A 23,707-nucleotide genomic window follows, 5' to 3' on the forward strand; every position below is an offset into this window, starting at 1 on the left:
TCCGACCAGTGCATCGTGTAACGGTCATACTTCTTCAAATGTGCGGCTTCGTGATCTTGACACGCTAGCCAAAAACCTTATGGGGTACACAATCTCCATTCACATTTTTCACCTCGGCTTTGTGGCTTTGTTATACCATAGGCAAGGTTTGCCTTCAACGTTGAAACATCACTTATGTGGAATCAAAACTTGTTTGACCACACACGCCGCCTATGCGTGCATGTTCTATCATGTGCGACACAACAATGTTGCATCTCATCATTATCTCGGTTCCCAACAACACGATCCATGTATCGTGATGCAATCTCATGTCTTGAGATACTCGATCATCTTGGTTTTTCTAGACACATTCGTTGGGACAGTTTGGCCGAGTGGTCTAAGGCGCCAGATTTAGGCTCTGGTCCGAAAGGGCGTGGGTTCAAATCCCACAGCTGTCATAATCATACTTTTTCAATCTCATCGTCCGACCCATGCATCGTATTGCAATCTCATGTCTAGAGTTAACTTGACTATCTTGGTTTGTCAAGGCACATCTGTCGTACAGTTTAGTCTCGTCTATTATGAAGAGATTCTAACCCAACTCCAACCAGTGTCTCGTGATCTTGTCACGCTCACGAAAAATCTAAAGGAGTACTCAACCTCTATTCACATTTTTCACTCGACTTTATGGCTTTGTTATACCTTAGGCAGAGTTTTTCTTCCGCATTCAAACATCCATAATGTGGAATTAAAACTTGTTTGACCACACACGCCGTCTATGCGTGCATGTTCAATCATGTGCGACACAACATTGTTGCATCTCATCGTCATCTCGGTTCCCAACAGCACAACCCATGCATCGTATTGTAATCTCATGTCTCGAGATAGCTCGACCATCTTGATTTGTCCAAACACATTCGTCGGGATAGTTTGGCCGAGTTGTCTAAGGTGCTAGACTTCGACTCTGGTTCAGAAGGGCATGGATTCAAATCCCACAGCTGTCATTTATTTTAATTTTTTGTAAAGCCTCGTGCCCGCTGCTAACACATATTGTTTGTTTTGACTTTTTATTTATCGTTGTTAACATCGTGGTTTTAAAACGCGTCTAATATGGAGAGAGTCTAGCCCAACTCCGACCAGTGCATCGTGTCAAAGTCATACTTTTTCAAATGTGCGACTTTGTGATCTTGACACGATCATGACAAACCTTAAGGAGTACTTAATTCCCTTTCATATTTTTCATCTAGCTTTGTGGCTTTGTGGCTTTGTTGGACCTTAGGCAGGGTTTGCCTACGGGTTTCAAACATGAATAATGTGGAATTAAAACTTATTTGACCGCACACGCCGCCTATACCGGCATGTTCAATCATTTGTAACACAACAACATTGCATCTCATGGTCATCTCGGTTCCCAACAACACGACCCATGCATCGTGATGCAATCTCATGTCTTGAGATAGCTCGACTATCTTAGTAGTCCAAACACAATTGTTGGGATAGTTTTGCTTAGTGGTCCAAGGTGCTAGATTTAGTCTCTGGTTTACAAAGGGATTGGTTTCTAATCTCATAACTGTCATTTATTTTTATTTTTTTAAAACCTTTGAGTACTCAATCCCCATTCACATTTTTCACCCGGCTTTGTGGCTTTGTTGGTTTATTTTTTTAAAACCTTTGAGTACTCAATCCCCATTCACATTTTTCACCCGGCTTTGTGGCTTTGTTGGACCTTGGGCAGGATTTTCCTTCGGAATTCAAACATCACTTATGTGGAATTCAAACATCACTTATGTGGAATTCAAACTTGTTTGACCACACACGCCGCCTATGCATGCATGTTTAATCATGTGCGACACAACACGTTGCATCTCATTGTAGATGAGAGCCCCCCAATAAGGTAAGACTCACAGTCTACTCAAATCATCGAACATCATAACGGAAAGCATAGATGAAAGCTATCTGGCGACGAAGAAAAGCAAAGGACACCCAATCATACTACTATAATAAAAATAAAAAAAAAATGATTAATATAGAAAAAGTAGTACAAACATAGAAAAAGTAGTACAAATATCAAAAGTAAAGTTAGAATGTCTCAAGTCATGGAGATAGATATAAGGGTTGAAGGGCCGTTAATACCTTTTTATATACTGTCTCAAAGTCTGCCATAAGTGAACTAAACATCTATGATGAAAGCTAGAGATCAAAATGATTAATATCAGCAGAAGCGTGGTGGGCCCATAACTCACAGGTCCCACGATTGAAACCTAGCTTTGATATCATCATACTACATGTGAAATAACATAGTCAGCAAAAATAAGGGACACTACTTATCCTACAATACATAAAAGTGGCAGCGAACCACACATCACTCACCTATCTTTTTTGGTTTGATTGTCCTTCTTTCAGTGTCCCTCCACGAGGCGTCTTCGTCATCAAACCGAAGTTAAATCATGCTTTATGAGAACGAATTACTTTGTTGATTGAATTATTATATTATGATGAGACGGTTCAGGTGAGATCTATCATGGACATAACGTTCAATTCCCTTATGGAATCTAGTCGGTTTGGGGAACATCTTTGCTCCTCTCTTATAGAGAGCATATACATCCCTCATTATTATATTTATGACTATCTCTCAAGCTTTGGTTTAGGTTCCTCAATAGAAAAAAATAAAATAGAGCATCTAGAACCCAAGCGGGGAGCATGTGTGTGGGCAGTGTGTAGAAAAGTACAATGCATCCAAATCCACCAAAAAATGAAATTAGAGCCAAAGCCAAGACATGATGTTTTATGCCACTAGACACGAACTCATATTTGCATGTGTGCATTTCTCGACCCTAATCGAGACTTCATGCATTATGCTCATGCATTGGGGGATACCCCTATTCCATCACGAGGGTACGGACACATACACCACTAGACAGATGAAGTATTATTATGTTTTAGATAATGCTGCCATTGCGGTTATTAATTCTAATGGGTGTCCAGCATAAAGAGCTACCAGAGTAGGCTTGTCCGACAAGAAAAGGGGTCCAGCGGTGTACGAACTATCTAATGAGCTTGTACTTGCACGTATGGGCTGTGTGTAGAGTATATGACACACATCTAAGTTGCCCATTAATATAGTATCGTGGGAAAAAGACTGATATGATAGGTCCCGTCATTGCATTCGCATGTTTATTGCATTTAATCCCAATATTGGGGTCACTTCCTGAGTATTTCTCAAAATACTCAAGCCACGTGTTACCCCTATTTCAAGTTAAGGCAAGGCATTTCTGTACGACTGACGACGACATTGTAATTCGAGAACATGGCACATGCATAGGGTAGTTGTATTATTTTCTTAGACTTAGGCTAGAATAGGATGCTTTTAATGTAAACGTTTATTTATTTTATTTATTCTTTTGTTGTGTCGTTTTTAAAAGTGTTTTCAAAACACGTAAGAAAATGACTGTATCTTAAAATGAAGATGTCGTCTTATGCAAGTTTAAATAAAGTATTTCCGCATTCAATGTTCATGATATTTATACAGTGACGACCTTAAATAAATTTATTCATTGATTTGTACATTAGTTTTTTTTTTTTTTTTTTTTTTTTTTTTTTTAATCTTCCCATTTTAGTTATCATACCATATTTTGGTTTCATATTACCTAATTTGGAAAGGAGTAAATATTCTCAATTATATAAGAGTTTGGGTAGAATTATCGGCCCCCAAAAAGCTCTAAAATCCCTTAGTCATGGACAAGAACATTTCTATAAGTTCGCTTTCCTAGGTTCAATCATCTTGTTCTTCACCGTCTTCGATACAGGTATCTTGTAGTTATTAAAAAATGTATAAGTGTTTGAGGGTTGAGTCGGGTCAGGTCAGATTATGAGATTTTCTAGACCGAACCCAATTATTTGCATTATAAATTTTTCAGCATAAACAACCCTTGTTATATAATGAATCCAACTCAACCCAACTCGACCATAAATTTTTGGGATAGATAGTTGGTTCAGGTAGTTCGAGTTATTTATTCATTTTTTTTTATTTTGATAAAAATAAAAATTAGTTTGTAAAATATATGTTTATTTATTTTCATACGTTTGGTTACCATTTGCAATTCAATTTTGTAAGCAAACATGTATATCTTAAAATTAAACGTAAGTTTGATTGTACAAAGATTCAAACTAATAAGTTTTAGGGTTACGAAAGAACGAACCAGTAGAACTCAATTCAACATATGTTTTGAAAAATTACTTTAACCAGATCTAGTAGAAAATAAATACATATATATAAACACTTTTACCGGAACTAATAAGTTTTAGGGTTACGAAAGAACGAACCAGTAGAACTCAATTCATCATATGTTTTGAAAAATTACTTAACTAGATCTGGTAGAAAATAAATAATTATGAAATAAAATAAATACATATATATAAACACTTTTACCGGATCTAGTAGAAAATAAATAATCATAAAATAAAATAAATACGTATATATAATTTTATTGTACACAAAAATGTACATTTTAAAATTAACAATCAATTTAGATGGTTTTGGTTCAATCTAATTTTGGGAACCCATAAACAACCTCACTCATAAAAGTTTTCAGTTATTTGAATCTAGTCCAAATAAGTTCATAACTGAACTCGAACCAGATTGGTTCAGTCAATCCATCTAGTTTCGGGAGAACCCTTAAACCAACTCAATCATAAAAGTTTTCAGTTATTTGAATTCAGTCCAAATAAGTTCATAACCTAACTCGAACCGCACAGGTTGGGTTGATAGAATTTTTTGAGTCATTAGATTGATTTTGATATTAATTTGAGTATTACTTTGTTTGATGAACAGTGACAAGCAAACCATTGGAAATACAAGGAAGTCATATTCATATTACGTGCAACACTGTCCAAGATTGCTTTAATCCTAAGGTTTGTGAGTGCAAATTTGGGCTGTGTTTTTGCGTACATAAGAGCCCGTCGCCGCACTTCAGCTTCCACCATGACAACATGAGTGATACCACTCAAAACTAAGAAGTGGCTCTCAACAACTATTCAATAAATACCATTATTTTCATTGCAATATGCTTTACACAAATGAATAAGACTGATAAAACCATGTATTTCAATATTATATATTAGATTAAATTGAAAAATTACATTTCATTTATGATTTATGAGTTCGAGTATGATTATTGTGGATGAGCGATTGAGGTAGATGAGAGATGACTGCGTGAATTCTGTCGTTTTATAGAACGTTTTATAGGGCCGTTATGTATCGTCGTCAGCCTCAAGGTTTTATGACGCATCTACTATGGAGAGGGTCTAGCCTTACTCCGACTAGTCTTTGCGTCGTCTGGTGACTGGCTTTCGTACCATTTGTAATGGCCCAAAGCAGACAAAGTTGGGCTTGGCTGTTACAAATGGTATCAGAGCCAAACACCGGGCGGTGTGTTAGCGAGGACGTTAGGCCCTCAAAGGGGTGGATTGTGAGATCCCACATTGGTTGGAGAGGGGAACGAAACATTCCTTACAAGGGTGTGGAAACCTCTTCCTAATAGACACATTTTAAAACCATGAGGCTGACGACGATACATATCAAGCCAAAGCGGACAATATCTCTTAGTGGAGGGCTTGAGTAGTTATACTTTAGTTGTCATATATCTTACAGGCAAGTGTCTTTGCTGCCGTAAATTCAAATCATTCAACTAAAAACAATAAACAGAGCATTCTTGTTTAGCCACTTCATGCTCAAGTCCTTACTTTGTGTTAGTAGGACCAATCAAAGCTCTATGCTCTCTCTTTTAGTGTGGGATTATGTGCGGGAGAGAAAGGAATCTGTGGTGGCAACGAACAACAAGACTACAACTTAATTTTGACTTTTCACTCTATAAGATGAGCACAATTCATTAAAAAAAAAATTACAATACTATGAAAGTTATTAAAAGATCAGAATCAGTTCAATCTCCTCGTCCCTCTCGCGTGCCACGACCTTGTCTATACCCGAAAACGTAAAAAAAATTGAAGTAGATGCATTTTAATACACAAAAATACTGGAGTCATCACATGGTTGATGTTTTCACCTTCCTCACTAGTCCGGTACTACGACCTTGTCTTAAATAAGCCTAAAACCAGAATATGATTTGAGGTCCCATTAGACATTGAAAGACTTACATGTGTGTATTTTTTTATCTTAACAATAGGGTCACTTATGGTGTTTTTTTAAATAGTCATTCTCTTCCTAACATTTTTTCTGTTAAAAACATGATTCATAATTATTAATTTAAATTTTATTGTCAAGTAAATATTTGAAATATTTCTATAAAGGCTCCAAGGTTTCATGAAAACATTTGAAAACTCTGCTAATATGTATATTGCATACCTTAAAATTAGAGACGTTACACATAATTTACATTTTCATCCATGAATTTTTACTAATTACGATGTTTTGGTTTGTAAAAGGTTAATATCTATAAATGTTTAAAAGAATTAAATAAATTTTTAAAAAAATTTATGAAGAAATTAACGATACTTTTTTATTTTTTGAGTTGTTCTGCTTGATCGATCGTTCAAGACCTTTGGTCTCTATCCGGACCCGATGAATAAAATGGGAACACTTCTTATGGACTCGATGAGAATGATTCTGATCTAGTTCATGACCTATTAGAAGTAGAAGGCGCTCTGTTTGGATTGGGATCCTCACGGACAAAAAAGATTGCAGTCAGTTTGATAGTGATCGAGTGACATTGCTTCTTCTGCCCGAACCTAGGAATCTCTTCGATATGATACAAAATGGATCAGCATCATAATTATTTTAAATTAATTAACCAAAAGATAATGCTAAAGACCAAACTGAGCATCAGTGACAATTAGGAGTAAAATGTAAAATATTTGAACCAATAACCAAATGAAAACTAAACTGTAGGATCTCACATCGGTTGGAGAGGGGAACGAAACATTCCTTATAATGTCGTAGAAACTTCTCCCAAGCAGTCACGTTTTAAAACCGTGAGGTTGAGAGCAATATGTAACGGCTCAAAACGGACAATATTTTTTAGCGGTGGGCTTGGACGGTTGTAACATATCAAAGAAGACAATTTTTGTTAACAGTAAGCTTGGACTATTGTAACAGATCAAAGCAGACAATATCTATTAGCAGTGGACTTGGGCTGTTGTAACCGGTCAACCCGAAAAATATTTCTTAGGGGTGAGATTAAAATGATATATATATATTTTTTTTAATTCTTTCCATCCTTTGGAAGAAATAAAAACTTGATCCCAATTCATTACTTGCATCCCTTTTGTTTTGTGGTCTTTACATTAAGTTTGTAAATGGTAATCTTAGTGTATTAAATTCATAACATCCCATTTAATGTTGTATTTCTAAAATTCATATTAGCAAATTAATTGAATATTGTCCCAAAGATTATACAATGGGATGGACAACAATGAAACCAACCTCATCCCATCAAACCATTTACAATACAACATAATCGCAAACAAACTTAGTCTCAACGTTGCTTTCATTATTGCGATGATATTGCTCCTCGTCTCTTCTTTTGTTAATTTTCAACCTTGTTTTTTTTCTTTTTTTTTTTTTTTCGTTTTTTGATAACTCTCCAAAAGTAGAGTTATATCAAGTCTTTTTACAGTTAATTTTGCACTTATACTCACCATGGGTTGGGGAGCAATATTGGCACACCTATGCCATCTCTTACTTTCTTGTTTCTTTCATCAACCATAGAAAATGTTATCTATTTTAAGATTAAGATCAATCATTAGCTCAGGCATATATCGTGGCTTGGAATTAGCTCAGGCATCATTTATGTGGAATTCAAACTTGTTTGACCACACACGCCGCCTATGCATGCATGTTTAATCATGTGCGACACAACACGTTGCATCTCATTGTAGATGAGAGCCCCCCAATCAGGTAAGACTCACAGTCTACTCAAATCATCGAACATCATAACGGAAAGCATAGATGAAAGCTATCTGGCGACGAAGAAAAGCAAAGGACACCCTATCATACTACTGTAAAAAAAAAAAAAAAAAAAAAAAAAAAAGTAGCACAAATATAGAAAAAGTAGTACAAATATCAAAAGTAAAGTTAGAATGTCTCAAGTCATGGAGATAGATATAAGGGTTGAAGGGCCGTTAATACCTTTTTATATACTGTCTCAAAGTTTGCCATAAGTGAACTAAACATCTATGATGAAAGCTAGAGATCAAAATGATTAATATCAGCAGAAGCGTGGTGGGCCCATAACTCACAGGTCCCACGATTGAAACCTAGCTTTGATATCATCATACTACATGTGAAATAACATAGTCAGCAAAAATAAGGGACACTACTTATCCTACAATACATAAAAGTGGCAGCGAACCACACATCACTCACCTATCTTTTTTGGTTTGATTGTCCTTCTTTCAGTGTCCCTCCACGAGGCGTCTCCGTCATCAAACCGAAGTTAAATCATGCTTCATGATAACGAATTACTTTGTTGATTGAATATCTCAGAGAAAAAAAAATACTTGTTTGAGATTTGAATCACTCCGCAGGCAATATCGATCATGTCAAGCTTAGATGATACTAAACATACAACCTAAACTACATAGCATTACAAAAAAAAAACTTATTACTTAGTTAAAAGGAGGCATAAATGATCTTTTTACTACCTTTTTCAAGTCTACAAGACAACATAAGTGGTTATATATAGACATGAAACCCTTAACCTTCCACTAGGAATTTTAAGAGTTGTATCATTCATACTTTTAGGACTATAGTTAGCCACTATGAAAATGAGAAATTTTAAGAGTTGTGTTATTCATACTTTTAGGACTATAATTAACCACTATGAAAATGTAACGATCTTATTTTTTTTACTAAAATAGAGTCGTACCATATGCATGATGTGATCTTTTTATGTGGAAATATTCATTTTAAATGTTTCATCAGTCCCATGGACTTACATAATAAAAATAAAATTCGTAAATAAATCGAAAACATATAAGAAATGATAATAAACATATATATCCAAAAACTAGAAAACAAATGATGATGGAGTTGACACACGAGTCGTGTGAGTTGCGACTGACGTGGGAAGCGTGTGCGCTGCACATGAGAAGAGCATGACTAGTTTGTCAGGTCACACATGCATTTCTCGAAGAGTGTCCTTTTTAGGTCGTGCGCTGCTGGGAGTGATTTAGTGCTTGTTGGGCCAATCGTGTTGAACCTGGATCCAAAAGTCTATCGGTTTTGTCTCTTTGGCCTATTTTCTACTTCTACTAGATCTTTGGCGCTCACTGAAAATGCATTAAGGAAATAAAAAGTCATAAAATGCATTTATGTCTATCGCGAGATTTCTGATGCGAGGGTGGTTGCTCCCACGAGATCGCTAACTCTTTTATTTTTTTCCTTGTTGTTACCGTAAATCTAACCTAAATGTGAATAAAATTCATAAAATACATTAGTGAGATCCACAAAAAAAATTTGTAACTAGGATAAATAAAACTCATCTTCCTTAAGCTTATATTTCCTTAAAAGCATTCCATGATTGAGATGTCTTGATTCGTATCATTCTCCACTTCTTCAAGAGGATTCATGGTCAAATCTATTTGTAAAACTTTGCTGCAAAAGTAGGTTAAGAAAATACAAAAGACCTCACAACACTTTATCACGTGAACACTCAACACTTTATTCACGTGTACACTCAAGGAATTGTTGGCCATTGTTTGCACTCATTTACACAAATGAAGCTCTCTGTAAGGACATGGCTGATGTGATGGCTCAAAAAGACAGGTAAATTTTTTTGCGAAATAAAATCATTAAAATTTAAAACATAATTTACATTATACCAAAATAGTGTGCGCACATTAGTAATTTAAAATACAACATAATAGTTAAAAGACAGAATAAGGAACAGACGCAAAACATTTTAAAATAAAAGGGTTGAGACGACAGGTGAGGTTAGTCTATGGCACCTGCTCCAGATTCCGCTCCCGACCTCGACCAGCTCCTTATTACCTGGAAAAAAATTGGAGAATAAGGAATGAGTACAAGACTCAGTAAGTAGCCTACTTGTAGGCTCTTAATCGTGTCCTTGATATGCTAGGGTACCACATTCTTTGTTCTTGCTTGTTCTTGATCTTGTTCTTGTTTTAAGTACTTAAGCCCATTTAATTCTTGTTCTTGACTTAGGGTTCTTATCTTGATCTTTCTTGAGGACATTGGTTCTTAAACCCTAAAACATTGGTTTTCCTTTAAGGGCCTTAGCACTATGGTTTTTGGTTCTTGGTCATTTGTTCCTGGTTCTTGTCCTTAGAACTAGGATCTTGATCCATGTTCTAGTCCTTTATCTTTCTCTTGTTCTTGGTATTCTTTGTTCTTGTTCTATTATTGATTCGTTCTCCAAGACACTTCCCCTAGGATTTACGACACTAGACATGTACCTGAGAATCTTGCGTCCAAGGCTTCATGCGTTCTAAGCGACACAGATTTAACTTACGTCCAAGGCTTCACGCGTTCCAAGCGACGTAGTCTTACCGCATCTTAGGGCTTGCCCTTCGATATGGTCTGCTTAACCTATGCCCAAGGTTTCATGCATTCTAAGCGGCATAGTCTAAAAACTTACATCCAAGGCTTCTTACGTTCCAAGCGATGTAGTCTTAAAACTGCATCAAGGGCTTGCCCTATAATACAGTCTGCTTAACCTATGCCCAAGGCTTCATGCGTTCCAAGCGACATAGTCTGAAAACCTACATCAAGGGCTTGCCCTATAATACAGTCTGCTTAACCTATGCCCAAGGCTTCATGCGTTCCAAGCAACATAGTCTGAAAACCTACATCAAGGGCTTGCCCTATAATACAGTCTGCTTAACCTATGCCCAAGGCTTCATGCGTTCCAAGCGACATAGTCTGAAATCCTACATCCAAGGCTTCTTACGTTCCAAGCGATGTAGTCTTAATACTGCATCAAGGGCTTGCCCTATAATACAGTCTGCTTACCTACGCTAAAGGCTTCATGCGTTCCAAGTAGCGTAGTCTAAGTCATGAACATGCTGTACCGTGGGAGGTCTTAGGAGGTTCTTGATTCGTGGATAAGGTAACTTACTCTCTTCTTGTTCCTCCATGACCTTAGACTACTCTCCTTGATAGACCATAAAGGTCACTTGCTCGGTGCATACTTGAACATCATCCTGCAAGTCTGCAGGGCATCTCTAATAGATGAGGGAAACTTGAGGCATGACATCCTGCAAAGGAAACATGGTGCAAGGCATCCCACCTAGAAGAGGAATTATTGGGCACCGCTTAGTGGGAGGTCATGGGTCACTTTGGACATGATTAGAGTATTACCTAGCATTCTTGAGTTTCTGTTTCTGAGTTTGGGGACCTTGATCCCTCGTCCTTGAGTGGTACCTAGCATTCTTCTTGTTTGGGTAGTTGTAAAGCTTGTGTGTTGTTTGTTCTTGGTTCTTAATCTTGTAAGTTTCTAAGGTCCTTAATTCCTTGAGACATAAGTTGTAACTTGTATTTGTAACCATATGAACCCATCTTAGTGTAAGTTGTTCTAGAAGGTCATAGATTCTTAGGGAGTTCTTTAGAGGGTTCTAGAAGAGTCTGAAGTCTTGTGGTGTTTCCTTTAGGTGTTTCTTGGATCCTAACTTGGTTTAGGTTCCAAACTTACTCCAATCAACTTGAAACCTCAAATTTATCTTCATGTCCTTCATAATCGACCTTATAAGAAGTAGCAAATCATCCGGAGCACGTATAGACCTTGAAATCTCATAAGAGTCCTAGGGACATTTTGGCCATTTCACCCCTAATTCTTGGTTTTGCTACTTAACGTGTTCCAATGCCTTTCAACTTTACAAAATCATCAAACATCATAAAATAGGATCTACTTCAGGGTTTCATAGCATTTGGAGGTCATCTAGGTTAGGAACGGTAGGTAGATATCCTTAGGGGCATTATGGTCATTTTGCACCATTTCTTGGTTTACCCACTTATCCTTATCTAATGACTACAAAACTTCATTTAGAACCTCAAAATGCTATAATATGCTCAGAATTAAAATTTTATAGGCAGCGGAGTTCATCTAGTGGGTTATTCTAATGTTACCTAATTACCGAGTAATTTGATAGGTTTAAGGTCTTAACTCGCGGTTCTTTGAGTTTTTCTTTCATCTAATCCTAGTTCGTACTTGGTGTTCATATGAAAATCCAAGCGATTCCTGCAAGTATTTCTTAACAAAAAAATCAAAGGTGGCTACTTACCTCGTTGTCGACATTCAGGACCTCTGTTCTTGACCTTCCGGTACCCGATTTACCTCAACTTTCCTTTCACACACTCTTTATTATGTCTACTTTCTGGAACAATAGAGTTTTTCATGAGAATCCATCTGGAAGGGGGTTAAAATTGAGAAAAACCGAGGGAAGGTCGAGTTTTCGGTTGACATGGCCAGTTCAACTGAACCGCCCACGTCATCGTCTTCTTCCTCCAGACAGGGAGAAGGCGCGTGCGACCGTTCGCGCCGCCGTCGTAAACTCGCCCGCCCCAACTCCTATCACACTGTTCGTCCCCTCGATTCCTTCATAAAACTTAAAGAAGGTGTTACAAGGAAGAGCTAGGGATTGATTTTTTTACCTTCTCATCGGATTGTAGCCTAAGATATTTGCTTCCAAATTTCGTCCAAAATATGATTTCTCGCTGGAGTAAAAACAGAGGATTTCTTATTGGGTAGCCGATTCTAGGGGTTTTTTAGGCTCGATTTCGTCACGAAACCTCTTCCTTATTGTTCCCTTAATCTAAAGGAATTAGTTTGGAGGAATGACTTTGAGTGTAGGACCTTAATTTTGAGAAATCACTCTCGGTCTGCAAGTTACCCGACGCCTCCAATTTACAATCTCTTGGGTATCTTGTTCTTTGACGTTTCAGCTCTTTATTCCTTCATCAAAGTTACTCATCTTCTTTTTTCTGAAGCTAAAGGAATCCTTAATTTGAAGAAAAAGTGGCCGCACTTACCTCCAATTTGAGCCCGAAATGGATTTTCTTCAATTGGGAACGTTCCTGAGGTTATTTCTCTTCGCGGTCTTCTATGGAAACATTCCTTTGAGGTGCAGAAACCTATTGGGGTCGTCCTTGCTCGAAGAATACTTGTATATCCTTGGATTGGAATTTTGAGTTTTCCTTGAAGCTTTTTAATGGCAGATTGGATTGGGCGAATGGTTTCTAGGCACTTTCAGGACTTTATTCCTTCGTAAAACTTGTGGGTAATGTTGTTTAGAAGCTATAGGAACAAGTTTGAAAGGAAATGGTGGAGAATTGCTCTCGAATTTGGAAGAAGCCTGAGAGTAGGAGACCCAAAATCTAAACACTTATTGCAAACAGCTAGGTGCTCGACCTTGCTCGATTTTTGTTCCAAATGATTGCCCCAACTACAGAATTTATAGGGGAAACTTAAACCAACATTGGTAGCTCCAGAATCATCGTTTATTGTCGGTTGGGTTTTCTAAAAAATCCGTTGGAAATATCTATTCCGATCAGAGCCTCACCGACGTTGGTTTTGAATCCTAGCCGTTGGATGTGACGATCCGTGAGTTTTCTAGAATATATACAAGTTTGGAGGTGATCCAACGGCTGAGACTCAACATTTGAAGGATTTTGTGCAGAAGGCACTGTGAAGGTTCTGATTTTTTAGCAGAATGGTAAATCCGTAATTATCCTTAACTTCAAGGGTATTTTGGTAATTTGCCACTTTTCGAATATTTTATTATTATTTTCTTAAAAAATCCATAATTTTCCTAAAAATTCTTCATCTCTTGTTGGTCATTTCTCCGGTCTTGAACATCTTGAAATTCCTTCTAGATAAGGAATTAAAAATCTCGCAAGATCCTTGATATTGGAAAAATGACATTTTCGTCCCTTTCGCTTATGCTTTCATTCCAATCATTCTCCAAAGGTCTTAAGTCCTTAAGATTACTCCTTAGGGTATAGAAATCACTTACTAAGTCTCGTTTCCTTGCTTAATTCTCATAATTTCTTTCCTGGGATCTTTTGGGTCATGCATAGGTGGCTTTCCTTCACTTTTAGGGTGTTACAACACGTGACTAGATTACTCAAATTTGATTGGAAATTGTTTATGTATGCAGGTACAAGCAAACCATTAGGCACAAAAGGAAGCTATCTTAAAGGTATTTCATGCAGGACTTCAGATGATTGCAGGGATAATGTTTTTTGTGATTGTAAATTAAACATCTGCTTCAGTCATGGCAAGAAGCATCCCTTCAACTTCAACTCCAAGTCTCACAAGATGAGTAAGAACATTCATTTAGAAGACAACAAGGAGATCAAAGAAGTGCCCCTCAACAAGTAATCAAAATAATGAAGATGATCATAAAGAACTTGATCGATGTGACCCTGTATTTAGATTCTCATAATAAATAAACGATATTTTTGTTTAGTTCGTGTGCCTCTTAAGGTTTCGGGTCATAGTATATCATACGAATACAAGATACACTGACATGCTCGTTCCACATGAAGCTATTTAATGCAACAAATTATTCATAACAACATACCATAAAGAATCATATACATGACAAAGACATCATGAGTCAAAAATCGAGACTCGAATCTATCTCGAACTCTATAGCTCCATAGTTTATGCACACTCTCGTCTCGGGTGTGCAGTTAGTTTATATTTAAAAAGATGAGTAGTGTGATATAGTAACAATGTTTAGAAAATGCTCAATTTTGAAGGACAAGAAAGAGAGTAATCTAAAAATTATTGTTATAATTATTTATATTATGATTGTGATTATTATATTATGATGAGACGGTTTAGGTGAGATCTACCGTAGACCCAACTTTCAATTCCCTTATGGAATCTAGTTGGTCTGGGGATCATCTATGCTCCTCTCTTCTTGAGAATTTATACATCCCTCATTATTATATGGACAACTATCTCTCGAGTTATGGTTTAGGTTTATCCTCAATAGAAAAATAAAGTAGAGCATCTAGAACCCAAGCAGAGAGCATGCGTGTGGGGAGTGTGTAGAAAAGTACAATGCATCCAAATCAACCGATAAATGAAATTAGAGCCAAAGCGAAAACATGATGTTTTAATCCACAAGACACAAAATCATATTTGCATACATGCATTTCCCGACCTTAATAGTGGGGTCACTTCTTAAGTATTTTTCAATATTCATTCTATCATTAAAAAAAAATTTACAGTAATGAAAAGGACATGTAAACGGTTGTTGGCTTCTCCTATGGAGGCTATAGAACGAAATCTTTTGTGCTAAATCCAACATTTATTATATTTTTCTCTCTTTTAATTTCGTTTTACAAGAGTCACTATGGGGTCACCTCCGGAGTATTTTTAAATATTCATTCTACCATTAAAAATAAAGGTTTGAAATATTTGTTTAGAGGTCAAAAGTATTTCTATTTGAATCACATCCAATATATAGGATCATTACCATCAAATTTTGAAAAATTCATTGGTTGATTATTGTAGGTTAGTCTTTTTAGTTATTCCCATTTGGGTTATCATACCATATTTCGGTTTCATATTACCTAATTTAGCAAATATTCCTCAATTATATAAAAGTTTTGGGTACATAATTGAAGACACAAAATTATCATCACCCAAAAATCTCTAAAATCCCTTCCAAAGTCATGGACAAGAACATTTCTATCAAGTTCGCTTTCCTAGCTACAATCATCTTGTTCTTCGCCATAATCGATACAGGTTTAAAATATGTTGTAGTTATTAAAATGATATATCTTGTTTTTTCTTCAAATGATTAAAATGATCCTAATTCATTACATGCATCCATCCCTTTTGTGATCTGGTAGGTTAATTTTGTTAATCATAATATTTCTTCTTGTATTAAATAAATAACATCCCATTTAATGTTGTATTTCTAAAATCAAATATTAGTAAAGTAATTGAATGTCCCATAATGGGATGGACAACAATGAAACTCACCTCACCCCGTCAAACCATTTTACAATACAACATAATAGCAAACAAACTTAGTCTCAACTTGGCTTTCGTTGTTGCGATGATATTGTTCCTCGTCTCTTCTTTCGGTAACTTTCAATCTCATTTATTTTTCTTCTGTTTTGTTGTTCTTCATTTTAAAAGCCTATATTTAAATTTTATGATAATATTGAGGGAAATGTTGATAAAATAATTGTATGTATAGATATTACGAATTGTATATATAACTTTATGTGTGTTTTTCATGGATTAATTATATGTTGAGTGAGGATATAATATGTTGAAATGATTCGTGTTGATCTGTGGGGATAGTTTTCACTCTTAGAAACAAGGAGTAAGTAATGTGATCTTGTCAGAGTGGAATGTCGAGGCCATCAGATGTTGAATCTAAATTTCGAATCGTGATCTAAATCTTCGGCGCGAGGCATTATAAATTAAATATATATATAAAAAAAAGAGTTTCAATCTGTAGGAACTTTAAAATTAAGTGTGTTTTTCAGGAAGCAATTGTTTTTGGGTATCCTCCTAGAAAATTTCCTAAGAAGCATATGATTGAGATCAAATCATGTCGAAATGACCCATGTGAGTCTTTGGTGATATTCTTCACCTCTTAGAAACTAGGTGTCAGTAACTTGACCATGTCGCTAGGGTTGCATACGATTAATGTCGGTGCCATCAAGTATCGACTTCAGATTATGAATCCTTATATGAATCCTATGCATGTGGTGTTATAAACGGTATTAGGCGACACCTCTCCTAGTAGATACAAACAACGTGTAAATTTCATTTCAATGGCTCAATCACATGACCTAAAAAATTAAGCGTAATTTTCATTATGTTGGATGACTTCTCAGTATGTTAGTGAGAACAAAACATGTTGGTATGTCGGGACTGTCTTCCCTCTTAGAACCGAGGACTAGGTAACGTGAGCATGTTGCAGGAGAATGTCGGAGCCTTCAAATGCTAAGAAACCTAGACATCGAGCTGAAATTTAGTACTCTTTGATTATACGTGACTAGATGGCTCAAATTTGATTGAAAATTATTTACGTATGCAGGTACAACCAAACCATTAGGCACAAAAGGCAACTATCTTAAAGGTATTTCATGCAGGACTGCAGATGATTGTAGGGATAATGTGTTTTGTGATTGTAAATTAAACATCTGCTTTTGTCATGGCAATAATCATCCCTTCAACTTCAACTCCAACTCTAACAAGATGAGTATGAACATTCATTTAGAAGACAACAAGGAGATCAAAGAAGTGCCGCAAAACAACTAATCAATATAATGAAGATGATCATAAAGAACTTGATCGATGTGACCCTGTATTTAGATTCTCATAATAAATAAACGATATTTTTGTTTAGTTCGTGTGCCTCTTAAGGTTTCGGGTCATAGTATATCATACGAATACAAGATACACTGACATGCTCGTTCCACATGAAGCTATTTAATGCAACAAATTATTCATATAACAACATATCATAAAGAATCATATACATGACAAAGACATCATGAGTCAAAAATCGAGACTCGACTCTATCTCGAACTCTATAGCTCCATAGTTCATACACACTCTCGTCTCGGGTGTGCAGTTAGTTTCTATTTAAAAAGAAAGAGTAGCTTGATATAGTAGTAACCTTTAAAAAATGCTCAATTTAGAAGGACAAGAAAGAGAGAAAGAGAGAGAAAGAGAGTTATCTAAAAATTATTGTCATAATTATTTATATTATGATTACGATTATAATTATTATATTATGATGAGACGGTTCAGGTGAGATCTATCATGGACATAACGTTCAATTCCCTTATGGAATCTAGTCGGTTTGGGGAACATCTTTGCTCCTCTCTTATAGAGAGCATATACATCCCTCATTATTATATTTATGACTATCTCTCAAGCTTTGGTTTAGGTTCCTCAATAGAAAAAAATAAAATAGAGCATCTAGAACCCAAGCGGGGAGCATGTGTGTGGGCAGTGTGTAGAAAAGTACAATGCATCCAAATCCACAAAAAAATGAAATTAGAGCCAAAGCCAAGACATGATGTTTTATGCCACTAGACACGAACTCATATTTGCATGTGTGCATTTCTCGACCCTAATCGAGACTTCATGCATTATGCTCATGCATTGGGGGATACCCCTATTCCATCACGAGGGTACGGACACATACACCACTAGACAGATGAAGTATTATTATGTTTTAGATAATGCTGCCATTGCGGTTATTAATTCTAATCGGTGACCAGCATAAGAAGCTACCAGAGTAGGCTAGTCCGACAAGAAAAGGGGTCCAGCGGTGTACGAACTATCTAATGAGCTTGTACTTGCACGTATGGGCTGTGTGTAGAGTATATGACACACATCTAAGTTGCCCATTAATATAGTATCGTGGGAAAAAAGACTGATATGATAGGTCCCGTCATTGCATTCTCATGTTTATTGCATTTAATCCCAATATTGGGGTCACTTCCTGAGTATTTCTCAAAATACTCAAGCCACGTGTTACCTCTATTTCAAGTTAAGGCAAGGCATTTCTGTACGGCTGACGACGACATTGTAATTCGAGACCATGGCACATGCATAGGGTAGTTGTATTATTTTCTTAGACTTAGGCTAGAATAGGATGCTTTTAATTTAAACGTTTATTTATTTTATTTATTCTTTTGTTGTGTCGTTTTTAAAAGTGTTTTCAAAACACGTAAGAAAATGACTGTATCTTAAAATGAAGATGTCGTCTTATGAAAGTTTAAATAAAGTATTTCCGCATTCAATGTTAATGATATTTATACAGTGACGACCTTAAATAAATTTATTCATTGATTTGTACATTAGTTTTTTTTTTTTTTTTTTTTAATCTTCCCATTTTAGTTATCATACCATATTTTGGTTTCATATTACCTAATTTGGAAAGGAGTAAATATTCTCAATTATATAAGAGTTTGGGTAGAATTATCAGCCCCCAAAAATGTACAAGTGCAATCATCTTGTTCTTCACCGTCTTCGATACAGGTATCTTGTAGTTATTAAAAAATGTATAAGTGTTTGAGGGTTGAGTCGGGTCAGGTCAGATTATGAGATTTTCTAGACCGAACCCAATTATTTGCATTATAAATTTTTCAGCATAAACAACCCTTGTTATATAATGAATCCAACTCAACCCAACTCGACCATAAATTTTTTTGGGATAGATAGTTGGTTCAGGTAGTTCGAGTTATTTATTCAATTTTTTTTATTTTGATAAAAATAAAAATTAGTTTGTAAAATATATGTTTATTTATTTTCATATGTTTGGTTACCATTTGCAATTCAATTTTGTGAGCAAACATGTATATCTTAAAAATGTATAAGTGTTTGAGGGTTGAGTCGGGTCAGGTCAGATTATGAGATTTTCTAGACCGAACCCAATTATTTGCATTATAAATTTTTCAGCATAAACAACCCTTGTTATATAATGAATCCAACTCAACCCAACTCGACCATAAATTTTTTTGGGATAGATAGTTGGTTCAGGTAGTTCGAGTTATTTATTCAATTTTTTTTATTTTGATAAAAATAAAAATTAGTTTGTAAAATATATGTTTATTTATTTTCATATGTTTGGTTACCATTTGCAATTCAATTTTGTGAGCAAACATGTATATCTTAAAATTAAACATAAGTTTGATTGTACAAAGATTCAAACTAATAAGTTGGTTACCAAAGAACGAACCAGTAGAACTCAATTCAATATATATTTTGAAAAATTACTTTAACCAGATCTGGTAGAAAATAAATAATTATGAAATAAAATAAATACATATATATAAACACTTTTACCGGATCTAGTAGAAAATAAATAATCATGAAATAAAATAAATACGTATATATAATTTTATTGTACACAAAAATGTACATTTTAAAATTAACAATCAATTTAGATGGTTTTGGTTCAATCTAGTTTTGGGGACCCATAAACAACCTCACTCATAAAAGTTTTCAGTTATTTGAATCTAGTCCAAATAAGTTCATAACTGAACTCGAACCAGATTGGTTCAGTCAATCCATCTAGTTTCGGGAGAACCCTTAAACCAACTCAATCATAAAAGTTTTCAGTTATTTGAATTCAGTCCAAATAAGTTCATAACCTAACTCGAACCGCACAGGTTGGGTTGGGTTGATAGAATTTTTTGAGTCACTAGATTGATTTTGATATTAATTTGAGTATTACTTTGTTTGATGAACAGTGACAAGCAAACCATTGGGAATACAAGGAAGTCATATTCATATTACGTGCAACACTGTCCAAGATTGCTTTAATCCTAAGGTTTGTGAGTGCAAATTTGGGCTGTGTTTTTGCGTACCTAAGAGCCCGTCGCCGCACTTCAGCTTCCACCATGACAACATCAGTGATACCACTCAAAACTAAGAAGTGGCTCTCAACAACTATTCAATAAATACCATTATTTTCATTGCAATATGGTTTACACAAATGAATAAGACTGTGATAAAACCATGTATTTCAATATTATATATTAGATTAAATTGAAAAATTACTTTTCATTTATGATTTATTAGTTCGAGTATGATTATTGTGGATGAGCGATTGAGGTAGATGAGAGATGACTGCGTGAATTTCGTCATTTTATAAAACGTTTTATAGGGCCATTATGTATCGTCGTCAGCCTCAAGGTTTTATGACGCATCTACTATAGAGAGGGTCTAGCCTTACTCCGACTAGTCTTTGCGTCGTCTGGTGACTGGCTTTCGTACCATTTGTAATGGCCCAAAGCAGACAAAGTTGGGCTTGGCTGTTACAAATGGTATCAGAGCCAAACACCGGGCGGTGTGTTAGCGAGGACGTTAGGCCCTCAAAGGGGTGGATTGTGAGATCCCACATTGGTTGGAGAGTGGAACGAAACATTCCTTACATGGGTGTGGAAACCTCTTCCTAATAGACACATTTTAAAACCATGAGGCTGACGACGATACATATCAAGCCAAAGCGGACAATATCTCTTAGTGGAGGGCTTGAGTAGTTATACTTTAGTTGTAATATATCTTACTGGCAAATGTCTTTGCTGCCGAAAATCCAAATCTTTCAACTAAAAACAATAAACAGAGCATTCTTGATTAGCCACTTCATGCTCAAGTCCTTACTTTGTGTTAGTAGGACCAGTCAAAGCTCTATGCTCTCTCTTTTTAGTGTGGGATTATGTGCGGGAGAGAAAGGAATCTGTGGTGGCAGCGAACAACGAACAACAAGACTACAACTTAATTTTGACTTTTCACTCTATAAGATGAGCACAATTCATTAAAAAAAAAAATTACAATACTATGAAAGTTATTAAAAGATCAGAATCAGTTCAATCTCCTCGTCCCTCTCGCGTGCCACCACCTTGTCTATACCCGAAAACATAAAAAAAATTGAAGTAGGTGTATTTTAATACACAAAAATACTGGAGTCATCACATGGTTGATGTTTTCACCTTCCTCACTAGTCCGGTACTACGACCTTGTCTTAAATAAGCCTAAAACCAGAATATGATTTTAGGTCCCATTAGACATTGAAAGACTTACATGTGTGTATTTTTTTTATCTTAACAATAGGGTCACTTATGGTGTTTTTTTAAATAGTCATTCTCTTCCTAACAATTTTTCTGTTAAAAACATGATTCATAACTATTAATTTAAATTTTATTGTCAAGTAAATATTTGAAATATTTCTATAAAGGCTCCAAGGTTTCATGAAAACATTTGAAAACTCTCCTAATATGTATATTGCATACCTTAATATTAGAGACGTTACACATAATTTACATTTTCATCCATGAATTTTTACTAATTACGATGTTTTGGTTTGTAAAAGGTTAATATCTATAAATGTTTAAAAGAATTAAATAAATTTTTAAAAAAATTTATGAAGAAATTAACGATACTTTTTTATTTTTTGAGTTGTTCTGCTGGATCGATCGTTCAAGACCTTTGGTCTCTATCTAGACCCGATGAATAAAATGGGAACACTTCTTATGGACTCGATGAGAATGATTCTGATCTAGTTCATGACCTATTAGAAGTAGAAGGCGCTCTGTTTGGATTGGGATCCTCACGGACAAAAAAGATTGCAGTCAGTTTGATAGTGATCGAGTGACATTGCTTCTTCTGCCCGAACCTAGGAATCTCTTCGATATGATACAAAATGGATCAGCATCATAATTATTTTAAATTAATTAACCAAAAGATAATGCTAAAGACCAAACTGAGCATCAGTGACAATTAGGAGTAAAATGTAAAATATTTGAACCAATAACCAAATGAAAACTAAACTTCGAAGTATAATAAAAATGTAACTGTAGGATCTCACATCGGTTGAGGAGGGGAACGAAACATTCCTTATAATGTCGTAGAAACTTCTCCCAAGCAGTCACGTTTTAAAACCGTGAGGTTGAGAGCAATATGTAACGGCTCAAAACGGACAATATTTTTTAGCGGTGGGCTTGGACCGTTGTAACATATCAAAGAAAACAATTTTTGTTAACAGTAAGCTTGGACTATTGTAACAGATCAAAGCAGACAATATCTATTAGCGGTGGACTTGGGCTGTTGTAACCGGTCAACCCGAAAAATATTTCTTAGGGGTGAGATTAAAATGATATATATATATTTTTTTAATTCTTTCCATCCTTTGGAAGAAATAAAAACTTATCCCAATTCATTACTTGCATCCCTTTTCCCAATTCATTACTTGCATCCCTTTTGTGGTCTTTACATCATTTTAGGGTATTAAATTCATAACATCCCATTTAATGTTGTATTACTAAAATTCATATTAGCAAATTAATTGAATATTGTCCCAAAGATTATACAATGGGATGGACAACAATGAAACGAACCTCATCCCATCAAACCATTTACAATACAACATAATCGCAAACAAACTTAGTCTCAACTTTGCTTTCATTATTGCGATGATATTGCTCCTCGTCTCTTCTTTTGGTAATTTTCAACCTTGTTTCTTTTTCTTCTTTTTTTTTTTTTTTTTTCGTTTTTTGATAACCCTCTAAAAGTAGAGTTATATCAAGTCTTTTTACAGTTAATTTTGCACTTATACTCACCATTTTCTCATTAATTGCTCCATTTATTCTAATTAGTATACATGAAATATCCAATTGTGGTTTAATATGAAAAGAAGATTAATTTCCATAAATCGAGCTTAATTGTACGCTTAATTGAGCTATTTGGTAAAATTCTAGAACATTTATGCTGAAACCATGATGCTATAGCAAATCTGGAAACAACACTGCTTGCAAATCTAGAAATAAATTGCAGACCTTGATGTTGAAGCAATCAGCAAATCTGGAAATAAATTGCAGACCTTGATGCTGAAGCAATCCGGAAAGTAAACTTTTCGGGGATGACCTGGAAATTTTAATTCACATCAGCAGTCCATGTGGATCATTGGCTACCAAATTAGAAACATCGTAGGTGGACAATTTTATCCTTTCTCAGCCCTAAATTAGAAGAAACAAGCATTATAAAAGGAAAAGGATACCTAAAATAGGGAGGGGTCACACTTGGGGGAGAGAAATCGGATTAGACAGCAGCAGCGGAGGGGCCACACTTGGGGAGAGAAATCGGATTAGACAGCAGCAGCGTTCGCTGCTGTGAAACCAGAGAAGAAGAAGAAAATCCTAATCCAGCAACTATTGACAGCAGAAGGAAAGAAACCAACAAGGATTGATTAGGGCAAAGAGGTG

At 35.6% G+C, this 23,707-nt stretch overlaps 1 non-coding gene across 1 annotated transcript; it reads left to right on the plus strand.

The window, feature by feature from the left end:
• The first annotated feature begins 357 nt into the window (after positions 1-357).
• TRNAL-UAG (transfer RNA leucine (anticodon UAG)) lies at positions 358-437 on the plus strand. Its single transcript has one exon. It is a non-coding gene; the product is annotated as a tRNA-Leu (tRNA).
• The last annotated feature ends 23,270 nt before the right edge of the window (positions 438-23,707 follow it).

This window comes from Cucurbita pepo, chromosome 15, assembly GCF_057944985.1.
Source record: "Cucurbita pepo subsp. pepo isolate OVF chromosome 15, ASM5794498v1, whole genome shotgun sequence".
Lineage (NCBI taxonomy): Eukaryota > Viridiplantae > Streptophyta > Magnoliopsida > Cucurbitales > Cucurbitaceae > Cucurbita > Cucurbita pepo.